This window comes from Spinacia oleracea, unplaced genomic scaffold (assembly GCF_020520425.1).
Source record: "Spinacia oleracea cultivar Varoflay unplaced genomic scaffold, BTI_SOV_V1 SOVchr0_001, whole genome shotgun sequence".
NCBI classification, from domain to species: domain Eukaryota; kingdom Viridiplantae; phylum Streptophyta; class Magnoliopsida; order Caryophyllales; family Amaranthaceae; genus Spinacia; species Spinacia oleracea.
The window spans coordinates 155,992-166,428 of record NW_026614329.1 but is presented as its reverse complement, the minus strand read 5'-3'; the positions used below and the strand labels follow the sequence as shown (position 1 = coordinate 166,428).

General features: G+C 45.1%; 1 non-coding gene across 1 annotated transcript; it reads left to right on the top strand.

The window, feature by feature from the left end:
- Positions 1-10,102: 10,102 nt before the first annotated feature.
- On the top strand, positions 10,103-10,209 carry LOC130464796 (small nucleolar RNA R71). Its single transcript, XR_008925134.1, has one exon. It is a non-coding gene; the product is annotated as a small nucleolar RNA R71 (small nucleolar RNA).
- Positions 10,210-10,437: the final 228 nt, after the last annotated feature.

Here is a 10,437-nt window from a genome sequence, read left to right as displayed (position 1 = left end):
CTTACCGCGTCTACTCTCTAGATCCCATCCACCCTCAAAGGTAGCTTCTCAAGACACCGCGAAGGCGACGAAAAATAAGAATTGCAAGAGAGAAGAGAAGGTTACTCGACATCTTGGCATGACAATCCATTCCATAAATTTGCCCAATTCCTCCCTCCACCGACAATGACTCAACTCAAAAGGGTCAAGAGGGCTTTGTGGTGTAACGTAGGCTAGGGGTAAGGTGTGGAACAAATTTGGTGATTGGTGCTCATACCTAAAGTGAAGCGTAATGAGTGGACTCAATCCAAGAAAATCGAACCAAAACAAACTTATACCACTTATTTGGGGCACCCCCAAGCTTATTCAACAACAAAACTAAACTAAAACTCTTTTTGAACTTTTCTTGATTTGATTTTTTTTTTTTTTTTTGTGTTTCAATTGAAACTTTTCTCATGCCTTGTTTTTCTCTATTTTTGGCTTTTTCAAAACTTTACTTTCTCATTTTGTTTTTGCTTCATTTATTCGCTATATACAATATATTTCCCAAACTTTGTCATTCATACCAACAACAATCATTCCTCAACATTGCGTAATCATTCAAAACCATCAAGCATCATGACTCAAAGCTTCACTATCACTTCTAAGGGTGAAAATAAAACAAAGGCTATTAGGCTTGTAATGTGCTCATAAGAAATGAAGGGGCAAGGCTCAAATGGCTAGCAAGGGGGGCAAATGCAAACAAAAATATCAATTAAAAATAAAAATAAAGATGTCCTAAAAATAAAAATAAATAGTCGCCGAAAGAAATGCCTCTATCGTCCCCTAAAGTAGTTCGGTCGCGGTCTCGGGAAGGAAGTAGTCAAATTCGGGAGATAAGAAAGTCAATGCCAAGGATCCATAACACTCAATATATGTATATGTGTTTGGGCTAATTTGAACATGAACCTCACATGGGAGCAAATACTACCCTCTCCGGTTTCAAGTCACTAGAGAGAACGACACCTTCTTACCACAAACCAAGGGTTCAAGGTTAATGCTACCCAAAGTTCTAACCGACTACCTTAACACCCAAATCCTAGACTCGAACTAAGACATTCAAAACCGTGCAAACATCTACCACTTAGGAATAAGAGCATTCTAGTCTACAAGTTCCAATTTTATTATGCCCGAATCAAGAATAAATCCTAAAGAAAGAAATGAAAAAGAAAAAGAAAAAGAAAAAGAAGGAAAAGAAAAAGAAGGAAAAGAAAAGGAAATAAAATTATAAAAAGGAAATAAAGAAACTAAAGAAAATCAATGAAACTTAAACAAGAAATATGCACGAAAATCACAAAATATTCACAAAATCAAGCAATCCATCACATGGAGATCAAAGTAGCAATCCAAACAATAAAATCTCCCCCCAAGCTTGAATTAGGCCATGTCCTCAAGGCCTAAAACGAAACAAGGAGGGGCACAACTACCCATCCAACCAATGCCCCGCAAGAATTATGCCCGATCCCAAAGAATGCATGAGAGTTAGAATGATATTACCGGGAATGACGTGGGAGCAAGTCCCGCAAAGAACCGTAATAAAGAACGAATTCACCAATAAGAGTAGTCGGGCATGGTAGAGGCGGATGCAAAGAGTCCCACATCAAGAAAGCTCGAGGCACAAAACTCAAAATCAAGAAATGTTAGTATACATGGGCCAAATGGCCAAAACCACGGGTTGCCTCCCGGAAGCGCTTCTTTAACGTCACTAGCTTGACGGGTCTCACCCCATATCGAGGGGACACGAGGCAAGGACACACCAGAAACAAAAAAAAATAAAAAAAATTATGGAACAAAGCCACCATGGCCAAAAATAATGTTGAATGTCAAGAAATCATCAAAATTATATACAATTCCACACAATGTGGTCAAGGAAGCATCAACCAAAAGGGAAATGGCGCATCAGACAAACAACTCCCCCAAGCTAGGCATGAAGCAACAAGCAAGCAAAACAAACCTAGTCCCCACGGCGCACTTCTCCCCCAAGCTAATGAAAAGCATACCATCACAATGAAAATGATGGGGGAGAAGTGGAGTGGCTCCTAAGAATCACTCGAGCCGGCTTCCTTCCTTGCCCGATCAAACTCCCTCCAATATTCATCCCGTTCACGGCGAAAGGGCTTGCTCATCGGTGAAAGGGGTGAAGTTGAAGGTGGGGTCCACATCGGGACCCAAGGCATCGGTGTAGGGGGGCCATGAATAAACGGGCTCTAGGGGGTAATTTCCTTGGGGAGGCTCTCCACGAGGACCGTCCCAACCGCCGGTGTAATCCTTGGGCCACCCACCGGTGTAACCCACGGGCCAATCACTAGGCCGCGCATCCGGCATGACCGTGGGATACATGAGGTCTCCGCGATAGTCACTCCCCCCCCCCCCCATTTGGGTGTAATCATAGGGAGGGAACGCGGGGGGAGTGGTACCGGGTTGGGAAGGTCCAGTCCAATATGGGTAGGTGGGTGTATGCGCTTTGTTCCAACTAGGGATGGGCCCTTGTTGGGGTGGATGGTAGGGATAATTGACATAAGGCTCAATATCCCCCTTATCCACGTGGAAGTCATACACTCGCCTACCATAATAGGACGAGTCGAAATCATCATAAGAACCCACCTCGCGGCTCCCTTGAGGGGCAAGAGAAGCCAAAGTACGGGCTTGCTCGGTTTGCCCTTGCAAGATAGCCGCGAGGGTGGATTGCATGGCGTTAAAATCAAACATGGGAGAGGAAGAAGACGTACCACCCTCTTGGAGGGGAGTGGAAACCGGCGGAGCATCAACGGGGAGAGAGTGGCGGGCTTTCCGCTTATGAGCCTTAGCACGAATGGAATCCGGGAAGGAGGCCTGGGGCATGAGCCATGCATCATTGTGGTTGGGGGTCACCTTGGTGATGGTGGGGTTAGGGAGGAGGCACCACTCCTCCTCACTTGGTCCAACGCACCAAATGAATCGAGTCGGATCGTCGGTCCGGTGCAACCACTTGTATCCCTTCATTTCTTGCACGGTGAGGCGAAAGTCCCCCATGGAAGGTAGAGCCAATAGCTCTTCCGTATAATCCTTGTTGAGCCCTTTGACAATCAAGGTGAGCATCCCACCAAGTAATATGTCACCACTAAGAGGGTTTCCATCTCGGGTGTCTACTATGCGGTGCATGAGCAAGGCCCCAAAGTTAAGAGTCCCCTTTTGTCCTCCATTATGGGCCAACCATGTAGCACCCAATTCCAAACTCGAGAGAGCCCCCGCACTATGCTTTGAGAACACGGCAAATACAAGGAGGCGGGAGAGAACTCTCATACCCGGGTGGATGTAGGAGGTAGCCTTGGCGGAGTTTGTGGCAAAGGACGGTAACCCCGTCAAACTCCTCCACCATTGTTGCTCACTATACCCCGGACAAGATGTGTAAAGTTCCGAGTGGTGAGAATATACCACCTCCTTACGGAACCCAAAAATATCATTGACTTGGGATACCGTAAGGGTGTGTGAATCCCCGAACACTTGGAATGACATTTCAAGCACATCATTGACGGTGTTCAAACGGGCCGAGGAAAGGAATTCCAAGGTCAAAGCACGATAAGTTTCGGCCCGCATGCCCATGAATTGCTCCCACCACAAACTCCGGAGCAAATACTCCACTTCCGGTCGGATACCCAATTTATCATCCTCCGGGGCATCATAGAATCTCGTGGGCCGAATTGTTCGGTCTTTGAGACCCATAAAATAGTCCCACGAGGCTTGATCAGAAAATTCGATCCCCAAAGTATCCACATTAGGTGGGTTAACCACCCTCCTCCTTGACCCCGAGGGAGCTTTGGAAGTCTTAGATTTCTTTCGACTCAACATTTTTATGGCAAGGCAACAACAAAACTACAACCAACAAATTCACTCAACAACTTCCACTTCAATCACCCAAGAATCCAACAAACTAACTCCACACTACTCCTCCAAAGATATCAATCACCCAACAACACAAATGAACAAGTAAAAACCAATTTCAAAACACCACAATAATACTACAACAATCCACAACCAACCACTAAACCACCAAAATTTCAATCACCAACAACTAAAAATTGAAATTTCAAAAACAAGGAGCAAAATAGTTAAAGGAGTCGAAGTATACCACCCAATTGATGAATAAACGGCCCTAAGAACAATGTCTAGCTCCCAAATGCTTCCAAAATCCCAAAATGTAGAATTTGAGAAATATGGGTTTCAAACCCTAACCTTGAAAATTTCTGAAAATTTGAGTGGAGAGGTGGTTTTTTTGTGAAAATGGAGTATGGATTATGTATGTGGAGATGGAGGAAAGGTGAATGTTGTGCTTGATTTGAGGTTAAATGGTGAATAAGTGGAGATTTGAGAAGGTGAGAGAGCCAAAAATGGTGAATGAAGAGGTTTTGGGGGTGGGTTTTTTTTTCTGATTTTCGTGGGGGTTTTTGTTTGAGTGAAAGTGAGGAGAGAGAAAACGGACATTCCAAGAAAACCGAAAAAAATATAAGGTGCGGGCGCACCACAATGACGCGGGCGCACCAGCACTGTTACCCCGCGGGCGCACCAAGTCCTGACGCGGGCGCACCTTCACGGAAATGCCAAAAATTTGGGAGATCAGAATGTTTTCTAATTTGATTTCGGCGAGGGTGCGGGCGCGCATAATTTGACCGCGGGCGCACCTTTGCAGAAAATGCCTTTTCCCCTTTTGTAAAAGTATCAGCTATTTTGGCCCATTTGGCGGGGGGTGCGGGCGCAACAAACTGACCGCGGGCGCACCATCATCCAAATTCCGATTTTTTTATTGAAAACATCACACACAAGAGCTACGAAAAACACAACAAAACAAAAGGTTAGTAGCACAATGAAATGAAATAAAGAAAATGTTAGAAACACGGGTTGCCTCCCGGGAGCGCTTCTTTAACGTCACTAGCTTGACGGGTCTCCCCAAATTCATGGGGGGTCAACTAATCCCAAGACGGCAAACGTGCCGCGAGAGTCACCCTCGAAATATTGTTTCAACTTGTGCCCGTTCACTTTGAGGTTCCCGGTTTCCTCACTCCAAATCTCAATGGCACCATGAGGAAAAACCTTCAACACAACAAATGGGCCACTCCATCTTGACTTGAGCTTACCCGGAAATAACTTGAGCCTAGAATTATAGAGGAGCACCTTGTCCTCTTCTTTGAAGTCTCATTTCTCAAGTCGGGCGTCATGATACTTTTTGGACCGTGCCTTGTAGATGCTAGCGGAGTCATAGGCATTCATGCGGAGCTCCTCAAGCTCGTGAAGGTCAAGTAGGCGTTGCTCACCCTCACTAGTGAGCTCAAAATTCAAAGTTTTGATAGCCCACATGGCCTTGTGTTCAAGCTCAGCCGGCAAGTGACAATTCTTACCATAGACTAGCTTGTAAGGAGTCATTCCGATAGGCATTTTGAAGGCCGTCCTATACGCCCGCAGGGCATCGTCAAGCTTGATTGCCCAATCTTTCCGGTTCTTAGCAACCGTCTTTTCAAGAATTGACTTAATCTCCCTATTGGTGACCTCCACTTGGCCACTAGTTTGAGGGTGATAAGCCAACCCGACTTTGTGATGCACTCCATATTTCCGCAAGAGGGCCTCGAACTTCCCATGAGCAAAGTGGGATCCCCCATCACTTATAACGGCTCTAGGAACCCCTAAACGCGGAAAAATGATCTTCTTGAAGAGATTGATAACCACCTTGTGATCATTAGTGGGCGAGGCAATAGCTTCCGCCCACTTTGAAACATAATCAACCGCCACAAGAATATAGAGATTGCCATAAGAAGAAGGGAACGGTCCCATGAAGTCGATACCCCACACATCAAACACCTCTAACTCCAAGATAGGAGTTTGGGGCATCTCGTGCCTCTTAGAAATATTCCCCGTCCTTTGACAACGATCACAAGACTTGACGAATGCCCAAGCATCACGGAAAAGAGTAGGCCACCAAAGTAAACTTTGCAATTGAGGCGGTCTTATCTCCTCCCATGTGCCCTCCACAAGGAGATGAGTGGCACATATGAAGGACACTACCGACCTCATCATTTGGAACGCATTTCCGTAATAGTCCATCGGCTCCTCTCCTATACAAGAGTGGCTCATCCCACACATACTTCTTTGCATCATGCTTCAATTTTCTCTTTTGTTGTGTGGAGAAATCATTGGGAATTTCCCCACAAGCTAAATAGTTCACAAGGTCGGCAAACCAAGGCAAGGAAGTACTTGCAATCGCGTACAAAACATCATCACGTAAGGCATCCTCAATGGGCACATCATCCACCTCCATGTCACAACCCTCAATTCGGGAAAGGTGATCGGCTACAACATTTTCGGCACCCTCCTTGTCCCGAATCTCAATATCAAATTCTTGAAGTAGGAGGACCCATCGGATAAGTCTTGGCTTGGCCTCCTTCTTGGCCATGAGATAGCGGATGGCCGCATGATCGGTGTAGACGATGGTTTTCGAACCAACCAAGTAGGGACGGAACTTCTCAAATGCATGAACTATGGCAAGAAACTCCTTTTCCGTAGTGGTGTAGTTAGATTGAGCTTGATTTAGGGTCTTGGACATGTAATAAATGACATGAAGCTTCTTGTCTTTCCTTTGACCCAAAACTCCCCCAACGGAATAGTCGCTTGCATCACACATGAGTTCAAAAGGGAGGGACCAATCCGGAGCTTGCACAATAGGAGTGGAGATCAAGGCCGATTTGAGCTTGTTGAAAGCATCATGGCAAGCATCATCAAAGTGGAAGTCACACTCCTTTTGAAGGAGGTTAGTAAGAGGCCGAGCAATCAAGGAAAAGTCCTTGATAAACCTCCTATAGAATCTCGCATGCCCAAGAAAAGAACGAACTCCCTTCACATTGACCGGAGGAGGTAGCTTCTCAATCACCTCAATCTTTGCCTTGTCAACCTCAATCCCGAGATTCGAAACCTTGTGCCCAAGAACAATACCCTCTTGTACCATGAAGTGACACTTCTCCCAATTTAAGACCAAGTGAACCTTCTCACACCGCTCAAGACATTTCTCCAAGTTGAGAAGGAACTCATCATATGAGCCACCACCGACCGAGAAGTCATCCATGAAAACCTCCATTTCTTCTTCAAGCATATCTCCGAAAATACTCATCATGCATCGTTGAAACGTCCCCGGAGCATTGCATAGCCCAAACGGCATCCTCCTATAAGCATAAGTTCCATATGGACAAGTGAAAGTGGTTTTCTCTTGGTCTTCCGGGTTTATGGGGATTTGGAAAAACCCGGAATAACCATCAAGAAAACTAAAGTACTTATGCTTAGTAAGTCGTTCAAGCATTTGGTCAATGAAAGGCAATGGAAAATGGTCCTTTTTGGTAGAGGAGTTGAGTTGACGGTAGTCAATACACATTCTCCACCCGGTCACCGTCCGGGTAGAGGTAAGCTCTCCACGACATTAGTTACTACCGTCATCCCACCCTTCTTTGGGACAACATGGACCGGAGACACCCACCTACTATTAGAAATAGGATAGATGATTCCAGCCGCCAAAAGTTTCACAATTTCCTTCTTAACCACCTCATCCATAGGTGGATTAAGTTTTCGTTGCCTTTCACGATGGGGGACGGCATTGTCCTCAAGCTCAATATGATGCATACAAAGTGTTGGGCTAACACCTTTCAAATCACAAATGGTGTAGCCCAAAGCACTTTGATGACGTTTCAAAACATTAGTGAGCTTGAGGACTTGCTCATCATCCAAACAAGAGTTAATAATAACGGGATAAGAAGAATTCGGACCAAGAAAAACATACCTCAAGCTCGAAGGTAGAGGTTTGAGCTCTACCTTGGGAGCTTCCTTACCAGTTCGGCGTTCATGGTCATCCGAAGCTTCTTCCCGATCGAGCACGATGAAACATTGCTCCGATTGAGCAAAAAGTGGGGTGGAATCCAAAAGCTCCTTGTAGTTGGCCGTTTCAACCCCTACATCTCCTAAGCCTTCTCTATTCAAAATAGCAAGCTCAAGCGGATCATTAGTAGTGAGCAAGTGCTCATGCATATCACGCACTAGGGGATCAAAAGAGTCAACCAAGAAACATTTCTCATTAGTAGAACTAGGATAACTCATGGTTTTATTCAAGTCAAAAACCAAACTATCCTTCCCAACTTTCAAAGTGATTTTCCCTTGTTTAACATCAATAATGGCCCCCGCCGTGGCCAAGAAAGGCCGACCAAGAATAATAGGGACATGCACGTCCTCATCTATATCTAGCACCACAAAATGGACGGGGATCACAAATTTACCAACTCTCAAGGGTACATCCTCAATCTTGCCAATAGGATATTTGACCGAACGGTCGGCAAGTTGCAATGTAATGTTGGTTGGGACAAGATCACCAACTTCGAGCTTGGTGAACACCGAATAAGGCATTAAACTAACACTAGCACCCAAATCACATAAGGCATTGCTTATTTCAAGCTTTTTAATAGCACAAGGGATAGAGAAACTACCCGGGTCCTTGAGTTTGGGTGGCATTTGGTTGAGAATAATAGCACTACAATTCTTGGTGAGGTTCACCGTCTCCTTTACGTCACAATCCCTTTTTCCACTTAAGATTTCCTTAAGAAATCGAGAGTAGGTAGGCATTTTCTTGATTGCGTCCGTAAAGGGGATGGTGACATGCAACTTGCTTATCATTTCTAGGAACTTAGCAAAATGAGCATCCATTCTTTGTCTAGCAAATCTTTGAGGAAAGGGGAGCTTAGGAATAATAGGTTGGAGAGGGGTGGCCTCCCTTGGCCTCAAATCACCCATCTCAACCTCCCTTGGGGACATAACATGTTCTTCCTCATTTTCACCTAGGTCCTCAACTACCCTTTTATCACCCACATTAGACTTAGGGATTTCGCTAGACGTAGCACCATCATTCATACCCTTCCCACTTCTTGTCACAATTGCATTCATTTGCTTTTTAGAGTCATGACCTTGAGATGGAAGATTTGGGTATGTTTGATTTTGATTAATGGAGCTAGCTAGTTGAGCCAATTGAGTCTCAATCATTTTTAAATGGGTGTTAGATTGCTTGATTCCATCCTCAAACTCCACATTCTTCTTAGCTTGCGCCCCCACAAACGACTCCATGAGAGTCTCAAGATTAGACTTGGGAGGTAGGAGCGGTGAGGGAGCATTGCCAAGGGAAGAGTTGAGTGGGAGTTGAGTGCCATGTGGCCTAGGTCCATTGAATCCGGGAGGAGGATATTGGGAATTGCCATATTGGTTTCCCGGATTCATTTGATACCCCCCACTAGAGGTTCCTCTATTATGCCCATATCCGTAGTTATAGCCCTCACCACCTTGGTGGTTTGACCCATAACTACCTTGGTTGTATTGCGATTGATGACCATAACCATAGGGTTGACCATAGGAAGCTTGGCCTTGATAGCCTTGTCCCCTATAGTTACCCAGGTTTTGGTGATCAAACCCACCCCCTTGGAAGGTAGGACCTTGATAAGCATTAGTAGAGGGACCTCTAGGACCTTGTTGTCTATTAAAATTAGGATTTTGGGGTCCATCATACCTAGACCTTTCATTCAAGGCATTAGCATACTCAACATCAAATTCATTCTCACAAGAAGGGTCATGTTCAACATAGGACACATTTTGCAACAAATGACACATATTGGGGAGATGATCATGCCCACCACAAACATCACAAAAAGAGGTATTAGGAGGCATAGTGTTGTAGGAACTTACCTTGCCCTTCCCTTTGGTTAGAAAGGTGGCCGATTGTGGAGGCATTGTTGATGGAGATGGCGGTGGAGAGGGAGCATTTTCGAGTTTTTCAAGTCGAGAGGCAAGCCTTTCTATGATATGAGCTTGCTCCAATGCATAAGCCGACCCCCTTCCATCATCTTGACGACCTCTACCTTCGTTGTTCCTTGTCCCCACATGCCAAGCTTGGTAATTTTGTACCACATCTTCTATTATCTCCTCTATTTGGTCCTCCGTCTTGTTCATAATCGGACCCCCCGCTCCCGCATCAAGACTAGTCTTGGAAGCCGGGCTAAGTCCCAAATAGAATGTTTGAAGAAGGAGCCACTTTTGGATGCCGTGATGTGGGCATTCCCTTTGATATTCTTTAAATCGGTCCCATGCCTCAAACAAAGACTCATCTCTCTTTTGCTCGAATGATTGGATCTTGTTTCTATACTCGGCCGTTTTTCCGTGGGAGTAAAATTTGCTTAGAAAAGCGCTTGTAACCTCATTCCACGTCTTAAGAGAGTTGGGTTTGACATCCTTGTCGAGCTAATCACTTGCTCTCCCAAGCAAAGAGAATCGGAACAACTTAAGGCGAACATATTCGGAGCTAACACCTTGGTGCTTAACCGTGTCGCAATAGTTTTCGAATTGCTTAAGGTGTTCATGAGGTGACTCACTCGC